The following is a 26372-nucleotide window of genomic DNA, read 5'->3' as shown; positions in this document are numbered from 1 at the left end:
ATTAGGTCATACTGGATTAGAGTGGACCCCAAATCCAGTGATTGGAATCTTTATAAATAAGAAGGCCATTTGAAGACACAGAGCAAAACAGGAGAACACAAGTGAGGACAGGCAGAGACTGGAGCAATGCAGCTACAAGCCAAGGGACGCCAAGGATTGCTGGCAACCAGCACGGGAGAAACACAGAACAAATTCTCCCTCAGAGCCTTCAGAAAGAGCCAACCCTGCAGACATCTTGATTTGGGACTTTTAGCCTCCCAAATTGTGAGAAAATAAATTTCTGTGATTTTAAGCAGCCCAGTTTGTGGTAACTTGTTATGGTAGCCCTAAGAAACTAAGATAGTATTCCAGCTTGCTTATAAATATACCACCATTTCTTGATCCATTCTGGAGTTAAGGTAGTTTGGATATTTCAGGTTGGAAGCGATTATGGATAATGCCTCTAGGAACATTGTTGATCATATGTCCTGCTGTAAAAGGACATGTGATTCTCTGGATGGCGTGCCTCCAATGCACCCTACGGCTACCTGAGTGGTCATCCTTCTATGGCTATGGCAGTAGAACTTTCTGGTCCTGGTCAGATGAAGGCAAATAGGACAGCAGTGCAATCAGCAGAGCTCTACTTGTGATGCACCCTCTAACCTGCCCCAGCTCCAGTCCAAGCTTCAGAATCAGGGGCCTCTCGACCTTTCCTGCCCAAACCCTCCCCCATGCCTCCATCCCTGACATTGCTGTGGCCCTGACCCAGTCATCACTTTCTGTGTTCAGGAACACCCCCCCACACTGACTTTGGCCTTTTTGGCCTTGCACCTGTCCCCAGCCAGAGTCTCTGAACTCCCTTCTGGTCCCTTTCTTCTTTTGCTGGTTGACTGGGTTTAAGACTGGACCCTACTCTACTCTTTGTTGTCCACTGGGCTCAGCCAATGCATCTCAGACCAAAAGTCCTTAACCATGGGCCCTCCATGCAAGGGGAGTCTTCTGAAGTATTTTCTTTCCATCTACCAGAAATCCATTGGCTTTGGGGAACAGCTACTCCTAAGGACAGAGAAAGGTTGAGGACAGAGAATACAGACATCATGGGGCAGAAGAGGTAAATGGTGTATGTACTAGAAACAGAGATGCTGGTGTATATGGCTGCAATAGCATCTTCCAGTGGCAAAGTCACAAAAAAAAAAAAAAGAATGTTTGTGTCAAACTCCAAAGGGCTGAGGCAAACGGTTGCCTTCACTCAGTGCCCATTCCTCAAGATGAGTCACTTCCTAAAGTTCCAGTGCTATGAGTACAATTGTTTATCTGACATGAACGTTGAGCTTGTTTTCATTGCTGCAATACTATCCCAAAGCATATTGGGTTGCCTTGTTTCTGAGTAACAACATCCCCTTATTATGAATTCTGTATTTCATTTGGACCTATCTTCATAGCATTTGTATTACTCTATACAACTCGTTCTGGGAAATTGTGAAAATAGCAATTCTAAGGTGGATAGAATTCTTTTTTTTTTTTCTTTTATTTTTAGGGAAATCCTATTGCTTTGATTTTGAAATCTGATGACAAATCTGTGGTTAACTCCACCCATCAGTGCTCTGAAGCCAAGAGTTGAATGTTTTGTTTTGTTTTGTTTTTTTCTGTGAGGATTTCAGCAGCCAATATTCATTCACTCTTTCTCAAAGTCCTTCTACAGAGAAGTTCTGGGAAGGTGGTGGGTGAAGGGGAGGTGCAGTTGAGAGCCAAAATGCCTATAGTTAGGGTAAATGCAAAATTTTTAAAAAGAACCATGACTTTTCAGTGATGCCAATGTCTTCCCTCCCAACTCATAAGTTAATTGGGAGTTGAAGGTATATCAGTAAAGGTTCAATCAGGGAAGCAGAACCTTGATGAGTAATGCAGAAAAACACAAATTTGGTATAGGGGTTAGACCTTGAGTAATGGTGAGAGCTAGTGAAGATGTCTGTGCAGAGCTGTTATCTCTCATTTGGTGGGGGTCAGTCCTGAAGTCGCTGTAGGTTGGCAGGCCTGGAATGGAAAGAAGGTAGGACATGAAGTGGAGGAAAGCAAGGGCAAGATTACTATAACCTCTGGAAACAAACAGTAATCTACAAGGACAATCTGAAATCCATGAAGACCAACGGCACCACATATCTGTCTCCCATCATCTCAACTTCTACTACATGGAAGCTGGGACCCTTCATCATGGAGCTGCACACACACCTGGCCAGGGTTCAGAGAAGCTGCAAGAGGAGGGCCAGAGGGAGTGGAGGACATGCAGGCCCACTGCTGCCCTGCACCAGCTGAGTCAGCCTGTAGATCAATAAATGAGCTACAGCAACACCCTACACTAACCTTCAGAGCATGGTGGCTGAAGCTTCACCTCCAGCTTCCAAATCTCATGCAAATTTTTCATATGGCAGTTCTAGCCCAGACCGTATAGGAAAAGGGATTCTGGGAAATGTGGTTCTGGTAGTTAGGTTAACATAATACAAAACCATCACAGAGGTGCAGTCAGAAATACCAGGCAGATGTTAAGTACGGTGCTCCACTGGGGAGGCACCACTCAGCTAATATCTCCGTACTACTTAGTGCCAGACACTCTTCTAAGCATTTACATATATTGATTACATATACTCACTTAAACCTTTCAACAACCCTATGAAGTAGTTGCTTTCATTATCCTTATTTCACAGATGAGAAAACTGAGTTCTAGAGAAAATCACAAAGCTAGTAACTGAGAGGCAAATCCTAACACACAGCAATAATGCTAGGCAGTCCTTCATTCATCCTTATTTTTCTATGACCTGCCATTCGTTAATCCTGAATCCTGCTTTTGTTTACTTTTCTTTTTTTTTTTTTTTTGAATATATTTTTCCCTCTCTCTGAGAACTGAAGACCTCTGACTGTGGTCCATGAATGTATTATCCTGGTATGATTATAGCTCTTCTCTTCTCTGCAAACCATCTAAAAAAGAAACCTATGTATTTTCTCATCTCGTCTTCATTCTAGGGTAAAAATTCTTTGCCTGAGAAGAACTCACCAGAATATTAACCAGGTTCATTTCTCAAGGTTATATAAGGAGGTGATTAAGAGTCCAGAATTTGAATTCCATCTTCACTGATGGTACCAGCTGAGTGACCTTGGACAAATTATGGGCAAGTTGAGCTAATATTATTAGTAGTAATAGTAGTAGGAGTATCAGTTAGTTATTGCTGCATAACAAATTAACCCAAATAGTGGTTAATTTCTTTTTAAAGATTTAGTTTATTTATTTGACAGAAAGAGAGCACACAAGCAGGGGGAGCATCAGGCAGAGGGAGAAGCAGGCTCCCTGCTGAACAAGGAGCCCGATATGGGACTCGATCCCAGAACCCTGAGATCATGACCTGAGCCAAAGGCAGATGCTTAACCAACTGAGCCACCCAGGCGCCCCACCAAATAGTGATTTAAACAACACTGATTAATTTTTGCTTGTGTATCTGTGCGTCTGCAGATCTAGGCTGGCATCAGCTGGGTGACTCTACTTCAAGCTGAAGATCCAGCTGGGCTTCAATCTTCACTGATTTGGGGCTTATGTCTGTTGCATGTGTATTGTGTTGCTAGGAGGCAACTACTGAGCACAAGCTCTTCTCCTGGTAATGGAAGAGGCACAAGAAAAACAAACAGAATCTGGCACTGGCCCTTTAGACCTAGACTCAGATCTGTCATACCATCATGTTTATTCACATTCCATTGGCCCAAGTGCAAGTCAAGGTCAGGGAAGTACAAATATAGATGGCAAATATAGATGGCAGAGGGTATGGACAAAAAGAGGGGAAAGAACCAGAGCCAATAATTTATCATATTTAACAATATTATTATTATTATTAAAAAGCAAACAACTCTTCTTAAGTTCTCCTTTAAATACATTTCTAGATCTCAGAAATTTAACGTTCAGAAGAAAAGCAGAAGTGAGTGGATATTTCCAATTTGGACAGTTGACTAAATGGACAGCATTCAGAGGAGAATTTCAGGCTTGTTTCTCTGCTCTCCTCCCAACACCTCTAGGTCAAATTCTGCCCCATGATATCCATTGTAAATTCCTGTGATCCACGGGCATGGGTCCATTGGTTGATGTCATCTCCATATCGGGATCCTTCCCAGCATCAACTGCAGGCCTCAAACATGATTAGGTGAACTTGAAGCCTGACCTAGTGGACAGAGGGCCCACTCCAGGGTCTCACCGTCTCCTCCATTTCCATTCTAAACATCTTACCCAAGGACATTTCATCCCCGACATATAAAATTAGGGCCATGATTCTCAAGAATTCTAGGCACAGATCATGCCTCCAGGGAGAAAAGTCTGTTCCTTCTTTGTGATTCGGTTACGGCAGAGGTACGCAGCTCGAACTTCCTTGCTTCTACATGTCTGTATCCAGTAGCTTCTTATCTGCTTGTTAATGTGGCATTTGTTTAAAAAAAAAAATGTTTTGTTCCCATGGTGGGGAGTATCATCCATATTGACTCTCCTGGGTGAGCTTTCTTCATTTATTTCTTCTGGAAAAAGAATAAAAACATTTTTTTGGAGCAGAATGAACATCAGTCAGCTGAGTTCCCTGTAATTGGGGCAGCCTTCCCCCGGAAGAAACTTTTACTTGCAGAAGTCTTAACAACAACAATAGCACCAAATCAAAACCGACTCCCATTGCCAATTCCCCACCATACTACAGACTCCTTGAAGAAAACAAGTCATGTTGTCTTCATATTTAAATTTGCACAAGGCCTGGCACAGTTGGAATTCAAATTATCTTTGTTAATTAAATAAGTAAATTCCAAACCTCTGTGACAAAGTCCTTGTGGCAAGTCTTCTGAAAACAAGAACATTGCCATGTTAAGTTGCAGTGGATGTGGAAGGTATTTTATAGGGATGGATCCATTCGAGGCAAAATTATGACTTGGACATATAATTCTCTTCAGATCTCAGAGTCTCAGTTCTGTAGGGCTCACTCTCAAAGTCCTCTTCCCCTACCTTTCTCTGGTTCCTTCCCCTGGTGCAAAAATATAGATGGGGTTTAAGGCTATTTGTTTAGTCTGATTCACAATGATTTCGTGAGCATCTACTAGAAGTCAGGCACTATGTAGGGTTTGAGAGATTAAAAAGTCAAATACGGCATGGTCACTGCCCTTAGGGAATTCCCAGTTTAATGGAGGATATAAATGTGTAAACTGATTATCATACAGCATGACAAACTCCCAAATGCCCTAGGAATACAGAGGCAGTACCTCTAGTCCTTCCCGGAAGAGGTGACATCTGAGCCGATTCTTGTTGCACAAATAAGAGTTGGGGGTGGAGTGCAGCTCTAGCAGAAGGAACAGCATGTACAAGGGCTCGTGTTGGAGAGCAGTGAACATTCTTGGAACACCACGGAATTCAGCATGACTGGGGAAAAGGGTTTGAGTTCGGGTGTGGCCGGAGCTATAGCCAGAGAGGGAAGCTGGATCATGCCTGCCACCTCTTAAGGCGTCTTGAGAAGTGTTGATTTATCCTGGGGGCAATGGGGAGTCGCCGAGAGTTTGTAAACAGGAAAATGACCAGATTTAAAAAGATACAGATGTGACTCAAGGAAACCAGTTACGAGACCATTGCAATTATCAGGCAAGAGAAAGTGGCCCTGGTTAGAGGCCCCTGCTCAGTGACAGGTCCCAGTTGTGATGCAGAGTTTCACCCTACGATGCTCTGCACAGACTTTGGTCTATGTGCCTTTAACACATTACAAGCTTTGGCTCCTTGATTCGCACTTGACTTGAATTTCCTTGTTTGGTGGTCACTTCATCCCGCCAAGTTTGAAGTTTACGGCCTAAAACGTTTGATGGCTTTTCAGTACATAGTTTTCAGACCTTTTATTTTTTCTTTAAGTGGAAAACTGTGGGGATTTTTCACGCTTGAAACCCAGGAGTGCATGAATGACTTAGTTCAAACTTTTCCCAAAATATTGACATTGGGTCAAGTCCAAATATCTGAATTTCAGGCCAGAGCTCAGTAATAGGTTAGATATCTTTGTTGTTTCTTCTTTTAAAGAGAGAGCGAGAGAAGAGGCAAGAGAACAGAGGTTTCTCATTTCATCATTTGAAGAATTAGCATCTGAAAAAATAAAATAATATCCCTGTAAACTTCTCTGATTCTATAAAAAATGGCAGTATCGAATTCTGAACCTTTAGATGGAAATGTCAGACTCAGTTTTCCCCATCACACTGAACCCTCTCCTGCCGTCTTCCTTCCCTCCTGGCTGTCCCTGCAGCCTCTTCCTAAATTGTCACCAACACCAGAGCAGGATCCCAAGCAAGAGTGGCCTGGGCCACTTGTAGCTAGGATATAAAAGAATTTTCCAATGATACTCCAAAGAGAGGTAATTACCAAGTACAATTAAAAGTTTGATTTCCATTTTCTCAGGCCTAGCTACCTGTACCTGATGCTGAAGCTCTACTAAGGCCAAGTGTAATGCAGTAGGATATAACCCACTTGCTGTCCCCTCAACAACTCCTTTACACCAGGGTTCTGAATGCTGTCGAAATTTAGGAGCTGTTTTGGTTAACTACTACTGCACAAAACCACCCTACGTCATAGGGACTTAGAACAAAAGAGTTTCTTATTACCCACAATTCTGTGGAGTGACCAGGGGTTGCATATGCCTTGCAGGTGCTGCCTGGGATACTGGGATGGTTGGAAGGTCCGCAGTGGCTTCATTCACAGGACTGCAAGTTGGTGCTGGCTGTCAACCAGGAGCTCAGCTGAGGCTGCCGGCTGGAGACCTGAGTTCTCATCCACTTGGGCCTTTCATGTGGCTAATCGGACATCCTCACCTTGAGGCCGATGGGTTCCAAGAAGCGATGTTCCAACAGGTGAATGAAGAAGGAAGCTGCTGTTCTCTTACATCGAGTACTTCTGCTATGTTCCTCTGGTTAAAGCCAGTCGCACAGCGAGCCCAGATGCAATGGGAGGGGGAAGAGACTACCTCTTGCCGAAGAACCGGCAAGGGAATATTGCGTAAGAGCACGTGGGATGGGAGATACAACTTCGGCGTCTCCGGCGGGTAGAAGAGGAAAGCCAGTTCAAGGAGACTGTGTGCACGGCTAACTTCGAAGTGCTTAGACCTGGATGGGAACAGTCAGACTCAGTGGTCCCTGGGGAAGGATCGGTGAGTAGCTAAGCCCTAAACCCTATATAAAGAATAAGCCCCCTCATAGGCTTGTTGCCTGGGAGGTGGTTATAAATATCCATTCTGTGAAAATGCTCTTTAATTCAGTCTTTGTAATTCTGGCCCAGCACACAACTGATCCTGAGGAAAGTAGTCATTGTAGTTTCCTTCAAAATAAGCTGCCAAGGGGCGCCTGGGTGGCTCAGTTGGTTGGGCATCTGCCTTCTGCTCGGGTCATGGTCTGGGGTCATGGGATCGAGCCCTGCATTGGGCTCCCTGCTCAGTGGGAAGCCTGCTTCTCCCTCTCCCTCTCCCTCTGCCTGCCGCTCCCCCTGCTTAAGCTCTCTCTCTCTTCTTCTCTCTGTCAAATAAGTAAATAAGATCTTTAAAAACAAACAAAAAAATTAGTTGCCAGGCTCTGGGCCACAGGTGACGGACCCAGGGGAGACCAGCAGCCAACGAGAAGACCTCACGTGAAACTCTGTCCAATAGGACCGCTTCTTATTGGCAGTGAGGAAACAGCTACCAGGATGCTCAGATCCTCACCCTAGGGAAATTTTAATGCAAAATGAGTTGAGAGAGGGACTGTGGAGCAGAAAGCTGCAAAGATGAAACAGAGAAAGAAAGAAGCAGAGGCAAAAAAGCAGCTGAATCACAGGGTTCTGATGGACTCAATGGGGCAGAAAGAAGTGGACTCCCAGGTCTGGGGAAGAGATGCTTGGGACACCGAGCAACTGTTGGGTTGGAGAGTGAACACATTAGTTCTCTATAAGTCTGACCTCATCTCTTAGCCCTCACCTTCACTCCCAGTAGTCCAGATCCACTGGCCTTTGCATTCCTTAAACTTGCCAAAGTTCTCACTTAAGGAGCTTTGGACCAGCTGAGCCCTATGCCTGAAACATTCTACCCCAGCCCTTCTCCCAGCTGGCCCCCCTGGAGCTCTCGAAGCTCGGTTACAATGCCACTTCTTCAGAGAAGTCTTCCTGGTCCATGCAATCTGAACTAGCCTCACACCCTTCTCCCTTCTCCCTCTCTATCACATCACCAGATGCTTTTCTTCATAGCACTTGTCTTTTTGTCCTATCTGTCAACCCTCCCTTGAGTGGAAGCTCCATGCAGGCAGGAACCTGATCTGTCTTATTTGCCACTAGAGTCCCCAGAACCTGGCATACCATCTGACATGGTTGGTGCTCAAAGAATGTTTGTTCAGGTGAGCCTTTCCTTCATTCCTCACAAATTAAAAGAGCCTCGCACAACAAGGCAAGGGCCCTGACACCCGCCATGGTAGAAGACTTTGGAGTGAGGGACCCATCATGCCGACAGCAAAGTAGCCAGAGTCATAGAACCCATTTGCATTGATGAATATTTAAGTTCCCTAAAAATATAACAGAAACTATTCCCCAAATAAAAGTGAAGATAAGGCCATTTTGCTCCCTTGCAATTAACAATATTGGATACTTTCCATTCACACTCAAGGACAGTCAAGATGAGTCAAGTAATTTCTGCTCACTGGAAACTTTTGAGGATCTTCCTTCCCTCAACAGCTCACCATCTGCCCTCCCACCCCCACAAACATACATTTTAAGGTAACACTTATAAATACGTTTGGGTTTGCAGATGATATGCTAAACCTGTGTGCCGATTTTTCTGAGTCTGGTCTTCTAAGCAAGCATTCAATGTCTGGGGCGTTTTAGCCACTGGATCTTATAGGCAGAGCATCTAAGGCCAAAAACTTTTGAATGCTCTTGAAAATATCTGACACCTGAAAAAAATGATATTGTGTTTTTCAAACAGAATAAATATAACTCAAGAAATGCTGAAGTGAAATGTATGCCGAACATGAGACAATGTCTACTTGTCCACTGCACTACGTTCCTGTGTTTCCGGGGGTGGGGGGTGAGAGGGGTGTCAGAGAACCTTTTAATATCTTTGGGGGATGGGGATGCTATGTGCCAAGCATTGTCGAACCTCTTTAAATGGCTCTCCCACTTTTTGGTGTGTCTAAGCCTTGACCGGCATGGCCTCATCTACACACACACCTGTACGTGAAATCTTTGCCACACAAAAAAGGTCTAGAGAAGTAAACTGGCATGTACTTGATTTTTGAGTTATGGCTTAGTATGTGATCTGTGATTAGGATTCCCAATTTTCTGGGAGAGAACCAGTCTCAAATACATCCCATTTTCCCTAAGGACAAGTACACTTGTCCTTCGGAGATCCATGTCCTTGCTTTAGTATAGAGGACAAGGATCTCTGGGTGTTACTGGGAGAAGGAGGAGGGCAGTGAAGGGAGTCTCAGGGTCAAGGTTCCCCTTGCTGCCTCTCCAGGTTGCCTCTCTCATCCCACTCTCCTGCCTCCATGTTTCCCAGCAAATGCAGCAATAGGGGATTATGGACCCATCAGGAGAGTCTTCTGGAAGCTTTGGGAACTGGATGAGGAAGGAGATCAGGAAGTGAAGAAGGAGAGTGGGCAAAGCGTGCAGAGATTACAAACTCTATTATATATTTAATGGAGGTGGGAGGTTACTTAATGGCAAAAATCCTGTCAGTCCTTGAGAGGTAGATTTTGAACCTCCATTTCTGTGGTGGTTGTGATTTTCCATACAAGTTAACTCTCAGAGATTCCCTGCCAAATATTAATTTCCTTCCTCCACATTGGAACTCTAGTGTCCCTGCTTGTTGCAAAGCATCTTCAATATGTGTTTAATATTGTTTGGGCAACTGAAGAATGTGGGGATTTGTAACAAATCTAAAACAGCTTAAAATCAAGGGTTTGGTGTAAATAAAGAGTTTTGCGGTTGTCATGTTTTCAGTTTTTTCACAGGCTGTCATTCCAGACCATTCCAGAGGGAAGAAAAGTCATCCTATTTTTAAAGACCTCAAAGTGCATTCCACTGTCTTCTTTCAGAGCCTAGTCTGGTGTCTACCAGCTCTCAGCACTGGCAAGTCCTCCTGGGGCTCTAACTAAATTCTGCCTGCAGAAGAAGTTCTGGCCACCCAGACATGGGAACCAGAGGAACCTTCCACCATCTTTGATATCATCTTCCTCAGGCCTTCCAGAAGGTCAGTGACCCTTGTAGCCCTGATAATCCCAAATTCCATAGCCTTCTTTGAATCTGGAGAATCTGTTGTTCTAGAAGCTCAGTACTGAATATCCCCCCTCACTGAAGAGGTCTTTTCGCCCGCTGGAGAGAAGGAAAGCAGCTCCAAGTAGCGCTGTGAGCAGAGCTTAGTTTAGAAGGTGAGTGGGTGAGGGAGCAAGAGGTCCCTGTGCCCGCACAGGCCTGCCTGCTCCTACTCCTAGGCCTGCCAGATGCTGTCAACTGTGCGCCAAGTCAGGGGACTAGTGTCCCTCCCCCGTGCGTGTCCCCTGCTCTTCAAGGAATAGGGGCCAGAAGGGTCAAGGAAGCATGGCTTCGCCCCAGAGGAAAAGGAAGCTCAAAAGCCGGGTCAGAGGGTAAGATACTGCTGGGTCGTAGGATGCATCTGGCCTTAACATTTCCGAGGAAGGAAAGGAGGAAAGAAATCAGATCCTAGTGGCCTTCTGAAGGCTGCTCAGCCTCTGAGATTTTTCCCACATGCCTCTGATTGCCCAGACTGAGGCTTAAAACTGGCTTGAGAATCTCTCCAGCTCACATCCTGACTCCAATAGAAGGGCAACACAAGAAAGAGAATGTAGGTCACGAGCAGGAAGGTTTGCCATGCTATACAATTCCAGAGGGTACTATTCACACAGGAAGGTGGAACCCTGAAAAACAAAGATGTGTGGGTAAAAGGTGAATGGGGGCGCCCTGCCTATATTGGGAGGGTGTCCCTGAATAAATGCACAGTTTAGGAGCCCCCAGACTCCCCATGGCCAGGGTGCACGGTGTCCTTCAGAATGCGGCTGATAGTGACATGCACAGTCGTGGGTGGAAAGAACATTGGTCCTCAAGTGAGAGGCCTGAGTTCCAACCCCAATCTCTAGGGAGCCACTGGGGGTCTTAGATTTTTCTGGGCTCGATCAGTGGTTTCCATAGAGGCTACCCATTTTGTGCCAAAAAATTTCAGACAGACCTCCACATGACACATCTTCCATGGTGAGTTGGGCTCTAAAGATAAAATAGAGGGTGAAGGAGCGCCTGGGTGGCTCAGTCATTAAGCGGCTGCCTTCGGCTCAGGTTATGATCCTGGGGTCCAGGGAGTGAGCTCCACATTGGGCTCTGCATTGGGCTTTGCATCGGGCTCCGCATCGGGCTCCTGCTCAGCGGGGACTCTGCTTCTCCCTCTCCCACTCCCCCTGCTTGTGTTCCCTCTCTCGCTGTGTCTCTCTCCAGCAAATAAAATCTTTAAAAAAAAAAAAAGAGGGTGAAACTATTGCCATATAAAAATGCTCCTTTAAGATCCTTTAAATTACACACAAACACAGAGATACACTTATTTTGATAGGCATTTGTTAAGATCAGAGACCCACTGAGGGGAAGTAGTCACATCTAGCACTCATGCCCAGCCCGGGCAGCCCCTCATCAAGAGGAACAGCAGCCAGATCGCCAGCGTTACTAAGTGGTTATGGGTTTAATTTTTGTTTTGCTCTTGGTGAGTTTGTTTGCTAAGCCCATCTCATCAAATTTGCATAGATTCAGTATACTCACGGTGCAACTCTATCCTAAATGTGTTTAAAAATATTTGTTGATTTAAAAAAATACTTTGTGATTAATGTGACTAGAAACTCAGAAAAGTTTTTATATGAATTTGTGTTTTATTTATTGCAACAACATCTATGCACATTTGCAAGATTTTTAAAAAGATGTACAGGTGTGGTGAGATATGTGAATTATCCAGGGATAGAGGGTGCTAGATGCAGATGGGCTAGATGGCCCCTGGCTATCTGGCCGAGATAGGCAGGTGGGAGCCAAGTTAATGAGATGGGCTAAACTACCCACAGCTTGAAATCTTAACGTGTCTAGGCTCTCTAGACAAGTCCACGCTGATTGCCCCAGGAGGATACCTTGGCTTTCAACCCACATTTCAAAAAACCAGTTTTGAAAAAGGGTAGTTGGACTTATGTTTATTTAGCCCCTGGATTCCAATTATACCCTACATGCTGCCTTGTCATTTTGAGGGTGTTCATGTGCCTTATTATCTATGGATCTCTGAACTGCCCTGGGAGGCAGGCAAAATGAGTATGTTTCCCATTTTCCAGACTCAGAAATCAAGGCTCCAAAATCCAGGGGTCTTGTCTGAGACCCAACAAGCTCAATAAATGTTAGAACTGGAACCAGAATCCAAGTTTTCTGGTTTAAAGACTGTCTAGTTTCCAAAACATTAACCTAAAACACAAACTTTATCACTGTGTTTATCTGGAAGGGTTTGTTTACTCTTGCCGAAAACAGAGGCATGTCTGTGTGACCGCTGAACTCTCCTTCCAACCCCAGAATCATTCTTTAAATTCTCAGCCTGAATTCTTCTAGATGGGCGCTGTTCTCTGGACCCTGTTCATCTGCCCCCCTCTGGTGGCCGTTACACAAATAACAGGTCAGAGAGCAGCTCCTAGGGCAGTGGTGGCTTTCTCGCTCATCAATCAGTTGTGCAAACAGCACCTACTATGTGCCAGGCTCTGCACTAGGTGCTGGGCATACAAAAATAAACAAGCTAGGGCGTTTCCTTCATAGGTGGTAGACAAACAAGTGAAAAGATGATTACAAAATACTGGGGCAAGTTTTATGGGGAAGTATGCAGAAAATGCTGGGAGTGTACCAAAGAGACCTGGGCTGGCCTCCTGGGGGAAAGAGTAGATAGCTAAGGAAGGGAAGGCAGTGCTGGAGCTGAGTTCCCAAGGCCAAATAGGAGCAGGAAATGAGAGGAGGCATTAGGAATTCAGGAAGCTACCAGGATCTAGTTCAAGATGGTGGAATTCAGACCACCGGTTGCAAGGGACAAGGACAAGAAGTGGGTCAGAGGGATTGACTGGGGCCAAAGTAGGAAAAGCTTTTTATGTCATGCCAGCATTTGAGCTCAAAACCCCTAGGCTAGTGGTCTCCGAACTTTTTTTGATCATTTTCTCCATCGATAAAAATATTTGAGTGAGGGGGCGCCTGGGTGGCTCAGTCGTTAAGCGTCTGCCTTTGGCTCAGGTCATGATCTCAGGGTTCTGGGATCGAGCCCCGCATTGGGCTCCCTACTCAGTGGGAAGGCTGCTTCTCCCTCTCGCACTCCCCCTGCTGTGTTCCCTCTCTCGCTATGTCTCTCTGTCAAATAAATAAAATCTTAAAAAAAAAAAAATATGAGTGCGCATCCCCAACATGCGGGTATTTGTTTAAACATTTTATACCCAAGCAGTGTAGTGTAGTGATTAAGAGCACGAGGTATAGAGCCAAACTGACCGGGTTCAAATCCTGACCTTGCTACTTATTCACGGTGTGATCTTGAACAAATAACCTCTCTGTACTTCAGCAGCCTCATCTGCAAACTGAGGAATAGGAAAGCCCTAACCTGTAAGATTGTGGGGAGGATTAAATGAATTAATTCAAGGGGAAAATTTAGGATAATGCCTGACACATAGTACATTCTGTATTAGCTAGTAGTATTATACACGTTTGCAATTTGGTGTTATTATAAAAGTGCAGGTGGGATTTACAAGTAAGGGCCCCGTTTACTCCCGGAAGGTCTGTTTTAACATAAACTTACTTCAACATGTCAAGAATTATTCTAGTCTTTAAAAACTGCAACATGGGGGCGCCTGATTGGCTCAGTCGTTAAGCGTCTGCCTTCGGCTCAGATCATGGTCCCAGGGTCCTGGGATCGAGCTCTGCGTAGGGCTCTCTGCTCGGCGGGAAGCCTGCTTCTCCCTCTCCCACTCCCCCTGCTTGTGTTCCCTCTCTCGCTGTGTCTCTCTCTGTCAAATAAATAAATAAAAATCTTTTTAAAAAGTAAATAAATAAAATAAAAACTGCAACAGGAAGAGCAGACCACTCCACCCCCCCCCCCCCACACACACACCTACCTAAGACAAAAACAGCTATGTTACCCCTGGATCTTACTTATGCCCAAACTCCTGCATGTAGGTGACTCCTCCATTTAACTCATATTTTTAATGGAGAGCAGGCCAGAGAGACCCAGGGGATGATGCTACTGGTCTGAGCACTACTCTTTGGAATTTTAAAAGGAAAATATAGGGACACCCGGGTGGCTTATCAGTTAAGCATCTGACTCTTGATTTCAGCTCAGGTCATGATCTCAGGGTGAGCTCAAGCCCTTCCTTGGCTCCGTGCTGGGCGTGGGGCATGCTTAAGATTCTCTCTCTCCCTCTGCCCCTCCTCCCTGCCCGCTCATGCTCGCTCTCTAAATAAATAAATAAAGGAAAATATAAATATCTAATAAACTACCTTTTTTAAAATTTTAATTTATTATGTTAGTCACCATACATTACATCATTAGTTTTTGATGTAGTGTTCCATGATTCATTGTTTGCATATAACACCCAGTGCTCCATGCGTTATGTGCCCTCTTTAATACCCATCACCAGGCTAACCCATCCTCCCACCCCCCCTCCCCTCTAGAACCTTCAGTTTGTTTCTCAGAGTCCTTTTAAGAACATTTTCATTTTTTTAGACGAACCATGAGAGACGATGGACTCTGAAAAACTAACAGGGTTCTAGAGGGGAGGGGGGTGGGAGGATGGGTTAGCCTGGTGGTGGGTATTGAGGAGGGCACATTCTGCATGGAGCACTGGGTGTTATGCACAAACAATGAATCATGGAACACTTCATCTAAAACTAATGATGTAATGTATGGGGATTAACATAAGAATAAAAAAAATCAAAAAAATCAAAAAAAAAAAAAGAACATTTTCATTTTAGGGACACCTGGGTGGCTCAGTCAGTTAACATCCAACTCTTGACCTCTGCTCAGGTTTTGATCTCAGGGTCATGAGTTCAAGCCCTGCTTTGGGCTCCAAGTTGGGTGTGGAGCCTACTTAAAAAAAAATTTTTTTTTTCATTTTAATTATTAGGATAGAGGCTATTTTTGCTCTCTCTAAGAAAAATGTGTTTTGGCAAAGGTAAAACTTGCTTGATTTTTTTTTTATAATCTCAGTTTAACACTCTGTAATGTGGCCATTCAAAGTTTTCATTCCAAATTCAGATTATTCCAGTACTTGGTTTTGAAATAACTGAAAAGGAGCTTCACCAACATGCATAGATATCAAATGCAAGAAGTGCTTTCTGGATCATGCCTAATGAATAGTGATAGTCATCTTCCTGTTTCCTCCACCAATTATGCAAATGTATTTGTTGAAATTTAGCTGACAGTTTCCATTTTTCCTGAAGTCAATCAGTTGTTCTTGCAAAATAATTGGGCAATTTTACCTTTTCAAACTGTTAACAAATTAGTTTATTTTAAAAGATTTGTGTATATAACACTAGAATATCCTGTTTCCAAGTTTTTTAAGTAAGTAGATAAATGAGCTTTTATAGGCATCCCACTTACATAATTTTCAGCCTCAAAAGTCACATAACTCTGGAAAAATTTCCACTATCCATTTTCAGTGTAAACCCATGCTCTCCAAAGCATGAGTTTATTTTGAAAAGCTATTACTCTCTCACACTTTGTTACAACATAACCTTTGCCTCCACAAGACAAGTGTATTTATTTTTTCCAAATATCTTGTAAGTACATTTTACTGACACCACTTTCGTCATGGAAGAGGTCAGCAGATTTAAAACATTGTCTATTTATAAAAGAAAGATTCATAACAGGTTTATGTTTGATAACTCTTTTAAGTACTTTGCCCCAGGGAAACCCTTTTTACCTCACCTTGTATTGATTGTAAGACAAGCTGTATTTCTCACCCCCATTTTTTTCTCCTTCTGGTTGTGCAGCTGTACTTTGCTTTTTTTCTTATTATTAAAAAAGTTCATATATACACACATATATAAAACAAAAAGCCCTCACTGGGCCTACAGATGAAATACGTAATACTCCTGCCTAGCATAATTTTAATCCAGTGGTATGCAGTTAAATGTTTAACAACCAGGCATCTGAAAAGAAGACAAGACCCTGATTTGTAGTATTTGCCGACTTCCACGGTTAAATATTCTCACCGTGGTCAGTTTCAAGCTACCGACACGCTGTCCCTGATCGCAGAGTTGGGAAGAATGCACAGCAGCAGACCATTATATAACATGTCCATCATCCAGCTGCAAGAAATGCAAATGACCTCAAGAACATGCTTAATAGCAACATGTAGTAAAATAATTAGGAAGTGGTGAGTATATTTAAATATGCATTATTTTTGTTTTTAAAATAATTTAATTATAGGTTTATATACTTTATTTTTAATAATGGCTGTGCTTATCAACCAGCTCACAAAACTCCTGCAAATTTAATAATGTGCGGGGCGCCTGGGTGGCTCAGTTGGTTAAGCGGCTGCCTTCGGCTCAGGTCATGGTCCTGGAGTCCCGGGATCGAGTCCCGCATCGGGGCTCCCTGCTCAGCAGGGGGTCTGCTTCTCCCTCTGTCCCTCCCCCTCTCATGCTCTCTCTCTATCTCATTCTCTCTCTCAAATAAATAAAAAAATCTTAAAAAAAAATTTAATAATGTGCTCTCATGGCCCATTATGAAACTGTTCCACACACCACTTTGACGGTGTTATGCTAAAAGAGAAGGGTCCCATCTGTATCTATACACGTACAGGTTTGTGTATGTTCCAACTATAAAGAGTCTTTACTTCTGAAGGAGACATTTTATATGACAGACTTCTGATTTTTTAATACAAAGAGCTTTTGAAATTAAATATTTTTTAAAAGAATAATTTGGTCAAATTCTGACAAAAACGTTAATAATCTGTTTTACATTAATGTTAAATTGTTAATAATCTGAAATGACATATTTAGGGGATTGGTTTGGGAATAATCAGCATCTCTTCAATATTGACTTCAAAGCTATAAATGAGCATGTCTCTGTTTATTCAAGTCTTCTCTTTGTCTCTCAATAAAGTTTAGAAGTTTTCCTAGTTTTGGGCCTTTTTTTTTTAATTTAATTTAATTTTATTATGTTATATTAGTCACCATACAATACCTCATTAATTTTTGATGCAGTGATCCACGATTCATTGTTTTCGTATAACACCCAGTGCCGTTGGGGCTTTCTAAAAAGTGTGCTACTTGGTAATATGTAATTCTAGTTGCCATGGTAGATAGAATGGGTTTTTCCCTGATATTTCCAAATTGGTTATTGATACTATATGTAAAAACCAACTGATTTTACATATAAAAGCTATTGCTTTTTATATACTTATTATATAAGCAGAGTTCTTATTGGAAAATATCTTTAGCTTTTCAACAGTGTGCAGCAGGGCTCCAGAATCAATACTTAGAATCTCAAGCAGGCTCCAGAATCAGCTTGTTCAGGTTGGAATCTCTGCTCCACCACTCACCAACTACTTTACCTTCTGGAACTTCATTTCTTTATCCATAAAATGGAAACAACAGTAAATGTGTCTCAGAGTGTTCTTGTAAGGATTAAATGCGATATATTATATATTATTTATATATTATATTATTATATATTAATTAATTTATATATATAATAATTATATATTAATTTATATATATTATAAAATACCACTTGACAGAGAGCCTGGCAGGCAGGAAGCACTTGGACAATAAAAATTATTTTATATTCTTGGGGCACCTGGGTGGTTCAGTCGGTAGAGCATCTGACTCTTGATTTCAGCTCAGGTCATGATCTCAAGGTCCTGAGAGGGAGCTCCACAATGGGCTCCTTGCTCCGCAGGGAGTCAGCCTGAGATTCTTTCCTCTCTCCCTCTGCCCCTCCCACTCCATGCTCAATAAATAAATAAATACATAAATACATAAATAAAATCTTTTAAAAAATTATTTTATATTCTTGAGCCTCTTGGATTTGCCATGTATATTATCACACCTATATATAATAATACTTTCACATTCCTTCTTAGCAACACTGACATTCTCTTTTTTCTCTCTCTTTTTAACTAAGATTCCTGGGTTCTTTTATTTCCTATTGAATTGGATTGACTACAATTTTGAAAATGTTAAATAATAATCATGTTATTGGCCTCCCAAGTCTTATCCTTGACTTTGTTAAGTAATGCTTTAGCCTTTCACTGTTAAGTAGGATGATGACAATCAGCTCCTATTTGCCAAAAATATTCCCTATTTACTATTTATTAAAGGAACAAGTAGAAGGTAGTTTTTCTTTTTTGGCTATTAATGAGATTAATTATTATAAATTATTTGTATATGATTCTTTTATTACTTTAGTTACTCAAGCAATATTTGATCGTATTTTCCTTGTAAAAATGTTAAACAATACAGAGCAATACAGAAAACAAAAGTTGAGGTGCCTGGGTGGCTGTCAGTTAAGTGCCCAACTTTTGATTTCAGCTCAGGTCATGATCTCAGTGTCGTGAGATCAAGCCCCACATCAGACTATGTGCTGGGTAGGGAGCCTGCTTAAGAGTCCCTCTCTGCCCCTCTCCCTTAAAAAAAAAATGAAAAATTTTAAATTTTAAAATAGAAAAAGAAAAGATAAAAGTTCTATTCTTTGGCCCCCATTACTATCTCCATTGACCCCATTCTCTTCTCTCGAGTCATCTTCTCTAGAAAGAGCTTCTTTATATTAACTTACAAACACATGTATAGATACATAAATACATAGTTCTATTTTTAAATATTAATGGGATCATTCTAATCTATAATTGAGCCCACAAGTTTTGTTTTGTTGTGTATTTTTACCTAATGTGTCAAAGATTTTTCTGTTTCAGTACATATAGAGTAACACATTCTTTTTTAGTAGCTGCTTCGTACTCTTTAGTATGGAAGTAACACTGTGATTTTAGTCATTCCCTTACTGATGAATATTTAGGTTGTTTCTCTTTTTCTGTAATACCAAAAAAAAAAAAGAAGAAAAGAAAAGAAAAAACCCACTACAGTAAACATTCTTGTAGACATTCTTGTGCCTATATGAGAATATTTTTTAGGACACAGCTATAAGGGATATTGCTGAGTCACAGATTAGATGCATTTCTAAATTTAGTAGATACTACTAAGTTACCCTTCCAAAGGGCTGTACCAATTTATTCTTCCACCAACAATGTCCAAGATTTTTCTGTTATAGTCATGTATATGTTATATTTTCTTAATCCTGAATAAATTTTGATCATTTGTCTTTTATTAGAAAATCATTCATTTTACCCACAATTCACAACTTTTAGTACAGAGTTCAACATAATAATCTAGATAATAAAATCTGTAAATCTCTCCTTTATCTGTGGTTATGTTTTTCTCCTCATTCTATGGTGTTTGTTTTTCCCTCTTCTTTTTCTTGATTAACTTCGCAAAAAGTTTCTCTTTTCTTCTTGTGTTTTAAAGAAACACGTCTTTGATTAACAACTGACCCTTGAACCACATGGGTTTGAACTGCACGAGTCCACTCCTACGCAGATTTTTTACAGTATAGTACCGTAAATGCATTTTCTCTTCCTTATGAGCGTCTTTGTTCTAGCTCACTTTATCATAAGAATACAGTCTATAAAAAAATATAACACACAAAAGACGTGTTCATCGACTATGCTATCGGAAAGTCTTCTGATCAACAGTAGACTACTGTTCGGATGGTTTAAGTTGTATGTGGATTTTCACTGTGTGGGGGTTGGTGCCCCAACTCCCATATTCAGGGGTCAACTGTACCTAACAAACTTAATGATTTTCTCTTTTCTAACCACTAATTTCTGTTTTAATCTTTATTGATTCCATCTTACTTTTCTTAGTCATATTTTCTTGGCTTTCTTTTAACTTCTGGTTGAACGGTTTATTTTTATTCTTTTTTCTTGTTTAATTATAAAAGCTGTTAAAGCTCCTAGTGGGTCTATGTGCACAGCCTTGGCCTTCTCGCTTATGTAATGTTCTTGTTATCATTGTTTTCTAAATAATCTTTAATTGCACTTTTGATTTCTCTTTGATCCAAAAGTTATGTAGGAGTATGTGGAGTTTTTTTTTTTTCTTTTTTAAGTTTTGGCATTAACATTTAGTTTCTCTGCCTTGTAGTCCAAGATTGTGGCCTGAATGATTTCTTCTCCCTGGAATATGTTAAATTTTTTTCTTGTGGCCTGATCACTGATCACGCTTCACAAATGTTCCATGGGCTTCAAACAGAGGATAGACTCTCTGCAGGGAACAAAGTGTGACATAGATCTGTAGTTGGGAAAATATTTCGATACAACCTCATTCAAGTCGGTCAACTGAATCACTGAATGGAGTTTTTAATTCACAGAAAACAAAGTGCTTTTTTTATTGTAAGGGCCTGCTTTTTTTATTGTAAGGGCCAAGCTTTGTTGAAATTTTAGAAGAAGGAGAAGGAGGAAGATGAGGAGGAAGAGCAGGGGGAGGAGAGAAGAAAAGAAAGGAAGAAAGTTTTCTCAGAATTCTAGCAACCAGGGTTTAAAAACCAATTTTGGAAGACTAGCTACCTATAGAGATTGGTACTGTCAACCTTAGACTTAAGAAGGCACAGGAAATAATAGAAGCCTAATTTTCTACCCTCAAAGGGATAACTGCATAAGGAGAACAATTGGAGAGGGGAAAAGAAAGTTAGATATGGGTGAGTGTTTCTGAGTGGAGACTGTGGTCCTGCCCCTCCCAATGTTGAAGCCCTGGAAGAAGGAAGGGAGGATTTGGGTTTGAGGATCTGAAGAATGCCCTGTTTCTTCCCTGAGGCCCTAAAAGAAGGGACCCTCTCCAAGTGTTCTGTATGTGACCACCATGGAGTAGAAAATGGTGGCAAGGCTGGCCTAAACAAAGAGAGGACCCCAGTGGGTCTCTGATGAGAGGGCTGGTAGGAGAGTTCACCAGGGCAAGGGGTGCAGGGACCTGCATTAGAGGGCCAAAGGCTTAGGTTCCAAAGTCACAGACAAACCTCAGCAGATCTGCCAGAGCTGAGGTGAGGATCAAGGCTCCTGGGACCCCTGGGCACAGGTCTGGCAAAGAAAACAGACTAGGTATGTCCTTTGGCCACCAAGGAAGGAGGTTACCGCCAAAGACCAAGTGGGATAAGAGTATGCCGTAGAGGCCGGCCTTGTCTCACACATCCTCCAAACCATAAGGTCATCTGAGCCTCTTAAACTCAAAAGAAACCCAGAGGAATGGGAAAGGCAACTTTGAAAGAAGCAAACTTTCTTCATATTTTAATATCTCTGGGATGGGAATGTGAGTTACAATCAATGGCCCCTTATAGTTGCTCCCAGTTGGCCAGTTGGTAGTCATGACATAGTTGCGATTGTCTATTTATGTGTGAAGATCAAAAATACCAGTTTCAAAACTTGCAGAATAAATGGGTATCAGCAACTTGGAAGAAAATCCCAACGTAATAGGGAAGCACTATTACCCTTAGGAATAAAATGATTGTATGGAGGGATGAGAGAAGCAGTCAATAAAACACTCCCAAAACTGGACCCAAAAGTAAAGGTTGCCGGCTGGGTTCCCCAGTAAGTAGACACTGATATGGAGAGAAACATGCAGAAGTTTTATTAGGGAATGCCCTTGGGATCAAAATCTATGGAAGAAGCAGATTGGGCAGAGAAAGAAATTGAGCTGTGACATAGTCACAATGAAGGCCTCAGCCCAACCCATGGGGAGATCTGAAGCTGGCTGACCCTTTACAGCAGTTCCAAGTTGGGGCAAGGGGCCAGACCTTTATATCCCTGTGTTGGCCAACTTTCAGGAGAAACACCTTGGGCAAGGTGGCCCTCTTCAAATAAGCAATCCGCAAAGAGAACTGATAAGTAAAAGCCATCTGCCAGCAACATTCTCAGCAGCTGGGGGAATAAGAACTTCTTGGCTGAAGGAGAATCTGGGTGGCACATCACAGCTTTCACCACAGCAGGCTGGCTCTACCTAATTGAAAATTTAACTTAAAAAGCACCCAGCATCAAAAGGCTTTTAGGTTTTTTATGGATTCATTTTAAGAAATGCTGTTATCACCAAATCTCTAGATGGCATAGAGGACAATATTGTGCAGAAAACACAACATCAATGACTCTGAGTCAAAAAAATGATACCATTGGATAATGGTGCTGCATAAGGTTGGTGCAGGCGTGAAAGGCAGAACCACACTCAGAATAGGTGCCCATTGCTGTGAGAACAAATAGCCACCAAGTAATCAGCTGGTCTCCTGGAGGAGAAGGGCCATATCAGGGGTGCAGCATTGGTCTCTGCTGCTGGCAAGTGGGACATTCAGAGGGGGCAATAGCTATTTCAGTTTTTTTTAAGTAGGAGTCCATGCAGTTAGGTCCATGTGGAACTTCTTTGTCTGCACCATGGCCACTCCATTCATGAGTCCATTCAATAATTTATGATGCCAGTTCTGGGGAGAGCTAATGATGAAGTCTGGCTGATGGCAACTTTGGTTTGGTTGGGCACTTTGTCTACTTGGATGTTCAATTCCTGTTCTGTGGTGGATGATTTATGGTGGACATGAACATATCATGCAAAACTCTTCACACTTGATCACTCCCACTGGTTTGTCTACTTGCCTCTACCCCAGGACTTTTTGTACCAAATCTCCCAGTCCGTGTCCTTCTAGGCCTCTAAACAGTACATCAACTCTTTGACCATGGCCCATGAGTACATAAATACTCTGATCTTGGGCTACTTGTATTTCCACACAAGGTGGATAGCAGGGGCACTCCCTGTAGCTCCACGCATCAACAAGCTTCTCCCTTTCCACTTTCTTTCAGGGCCAACTCTGAATGTGGTTGTGATACAGTAGCTTCGTTTTCAGCTTTTATCCACATACTGAACCAACACAAATGTAAACCAAGTTAAGGTTTTTCCTCTTCCATCAGCTGGTCTTATGGGATCCCTCGTGTGGCTATAAAGGTAAGCTGACAGAGGGGTACAAGTGCACACATGGTGGGTGATAGGGGGTTCTGAGCCACCTACCTTCCCATGCAGTTTGTTCATGCCCTCTAGCCTTGCTTAGGCTCAGTTCCAGATGTACCATTTCCATCTTACAGTGGATTGCCGCTCAGCTCACCCAATTTATGACTAAGAAGATCCAACAGTTCTGTATGAGAAATTTAATTTCAGTGTCAAAAATCAAAGTCAGCAGTAGCTAGATTTTCTCCTTCTTTGGATTTATAATAAATAAATATAACATTTAGAAAGATTTCCCAGGACCTCAAGTTTGCAGAAGAAGCAGAAAAAATGGGGCAGGAGATGATTTGGTTGTGAGGTAGCGATCCATGATGATGGAAATCTGGGATTTGGGGAGCAACTTCTGTGGCAATACAGACTAGTTCCAAACAGTAGTCCCTGTTCAGGGACAGAGTTGGAGGCAGAGAACTTCCTAAAGTGAGGGGTTGACTGAGATGAGGGCATTTATCAACAATGGAGCTACATATTCTAGGTGCTCATATATTTAAGGTTCCTTAAGTACCTCTTTTATTAAGCACAGAAGATATATGAAGCACAGCGGAAGGGGGAGAGTACCTGTATTTGGTTATGTGATAGATTAAAGACAGTCACAAATTCTTTGCCATTCCTCCCAAGATAGAGTCCCCTCCCCTTGATAAAGGCAAGCTCCATAACCTGTTTTGACCAATAGAATATGGTAGACATGCCACTGCTGTGCAACTTCCAAGATTAAACTCTCAAATCACCATACTGTAAGGGAACCAAGCCTCTGGAGAAAGAGGCCATTTGGAAGAGCACAAAGGCACTAGCGATGTGCACGAAGCCAAAGTTGATGCTGGGCGCAGCCTAATGAATGATCCCAGCTGACATCACCAGCAGCAGAAGGACCAGCCAGCTCATTCCCACCTGAATTCCTAACCCACAGAATTGTGAACAAAATAACTTGTTGCTGTTTTAACCAACTAAGCCTTAGGGTAGTTTATGATGCTGCAGTCGATAACTACAACAGGTTACTACAGTGTTCAGTGATAGTGGGCTCACCTGAAACCATCATCTTGATGATGACTCTTACCCCTTTAGATACAGTAGAAATGAAACCGACAGCAGTCTGAGTGAGGAGCAGTGGAGAGAGAATTCAGAGACAATGACTCAGGAAGTCTGTCTCTTTAAAGGAAAGTCATTTTCTATTTGGTTTTCCAGGGCTCTCTGTCATAAAGGAGACACTGGCTTTATTATTAGAGCAGCTCATATGATTAAGCTAATGTTTCTGTATTCCTCCTCCTCAACCACACCTCCTTCTCCCCACCTCCACCACCACCACTGACAACAACAAAAATCCTTGCTTGAGGCTTATTCTGCAAGTATGACATATGTACATAAAGTCATCCAAATAAAAGAACATTTTCAATAAAATGAATTTAGCCCAAAAAAATTCTTTAGAATTTTTACAAAGCTTTCTTGACCTTGATGAACAAATGAATGCAGCAGATCCCAAGGGCATCTGTCCACTCAGCTCTGCTGAGAACTGCCTGGAACTTTTCCCTTTAAATCCACTTATCAGTGAAAAAAAAAAGCCAGGAGTAGATGGTGGTATGGGCTCTGGCAGGGGAGAAACTGATCTCTATTCCCAGTTGCCTCAATAATGTTTGTGACTTTGAGTAAGCCTCAGATTTCTCATCTTTAAAATGGAGTGTCATTCATTCGACAAGTATTTGTTGAGCTCCTACTATGTGCCGGCCACTATTCTAGGCATTGGGACACATTGGCACACAAAACAGACAAAGAAGACAAAAATACCTGTCCTCTTGGAGCTTACCTTCAACTGAGGAGAGACAGACAATAAATGCAATAAGTCTGCAAATTATATAATAGAAGGTGATAAATTCCATTGGAAAAAATAGAACATGGTGAGGAGGAACAGCATTACAGGAGGAGGGGAGCAGGTTTTAGTACTGAATACCCCACGTGCATTGGGGTAGATCTCATTAAGGAGATGACTTTTGCACAAAGACTTGGAGGAGAGGGAATGACCGTGTGGATACCTAGGGGAAGAGCATTCCAAGCAGAGGGACCAATGAGGGCAAAAGTTCTGAGGTGGGAATATGCCTGGTGATTCAAAAAACAAGAAGACTATTGTGCCTGGGGAGGAGAGAGGGTGAGGAGATACTAATAGTTGGTGGGATAAACATCAATCATGTAGAGCCGTTAGCCATTGTAAGGTTTGCCTTTACCTCGGATTGAAGCGGAGGCCATCGGATAGTTCCTAGCAAAGGAGTGACATATTCTAATGTGCCTTTTCAACAGAACGCCCCTGGCCTCTGAATTGAGAATAGACTTGCCGGGAGTGAGGAAAGAGGGAGTCTACTGCAATAATCCAAGAGAGAGATGAGGATCCATGCCCTGACTCTTTCATTTGCTTATTGTGGGGTTCTGTTGAGTAAATGGCGCCTAAAACATGGGGGAAAGAATGAAAGGAATGTAAATGGTGTTTCCTGTTCTTTTTGACATACTGACTCTGCACTGGACTATGGCTGGAGGCTGAACAGGTCCCAGCTGATCTTCTCTGGGGGTTATGACAAATGTGATGGAGGTCGTGAGGGAGAAAGGAGACTATTTCCTTCCAAGTGTGTTGGCAACTGCTCATCTTAGAGGAGTGGCTGGCCAATCCAGAGAAATCTGATCCTGGCTTGATGTGTATTTTGGGGAACTGAGTGTTTGTGCATTCTTTGAACAGGAAATTCAGCCAGTCAGTTGGTAATGACTGAGTTTTAAAGACTGAAAGCACATCTCAGCTAGGAGCACTGGCATCCAGGTTCCTTCCAGAAGAGTTGGAGGAGGAACTTGCAATCAAATATGCAGCAGGACATGGGGGCTGGGAGGACAGTAGGTTCTCCTGGGTTTTTGATCTTCTATTGTCACTTCCCTTTACATGTGATTTTCACGGAGAATCCTTTGCCTGCCGCATTCAAGGGAGCGTACGATGAATGATAAAAAGGAAACTGTCTGGAAGGATTTAGCCCCAGAGCTAAATTCATCCAACACACACATCAAATACTTGGAGTGAGCTGATTGCCTTGTGACTCTCTTATTCCTCTAAACACATGATCATCCCCAAACAAATCCACTTCATCCAGGGTTCTTCTCAGTTGTGGTTTGATCAATCAAAACTTGCTGCAGTTTATAAAGTTTAGGAACTCTAAAGAAACTTGAATTTTAAAAGGTGGTTGATTGTATCTTCCATTGTCCCTTTTCTGTACATGTGGCCTCTTTTTCTCTT

At 42.4% G+C, this 26372-nt stretch overlaps 1 long non-coding RNA gene across 1 annotated transcript in view; it reads right to left on the bottom strand.

The window, feature by feature from the left end:
- Positions 1-26372, bottom strand: part of LOC123863844 (uncharacterized) — a 118801-nt gene that overhangs the window by 63301 nt on the left and 29128 nt on the right. Inside the window, exon 2 of the long non-coding RNA XR_010410675.1 lies at positions 1918-7119. This is a non-coding gene — a long non-coding RNA (uncharacterized LOC123863844). The remainder of the gene's footprint in view (positions 1-1917; positions 7120-26372) is intronic.

The sequence above is a fragment of the Mirounga angustirostris genome, unplaced genomic scaffold (assembly GCF_029215605.1).
Source record: "Mirounga angustirostris isolate CCGP_5_RB_7025 unplaced genomic scaffold, mMirAng1.0.hap1 SCAF_1, whole genome shotgun sequence".
Lineage (NCBI taxonomy): Eukaryota > Metazoa > Chordata > Mammalia > Carnivora > Phocidae > Mirounga > Mirounga angustirostris.
This window is presented reverse-complemented; position numbering and strand designations above follow the sequence as displayed.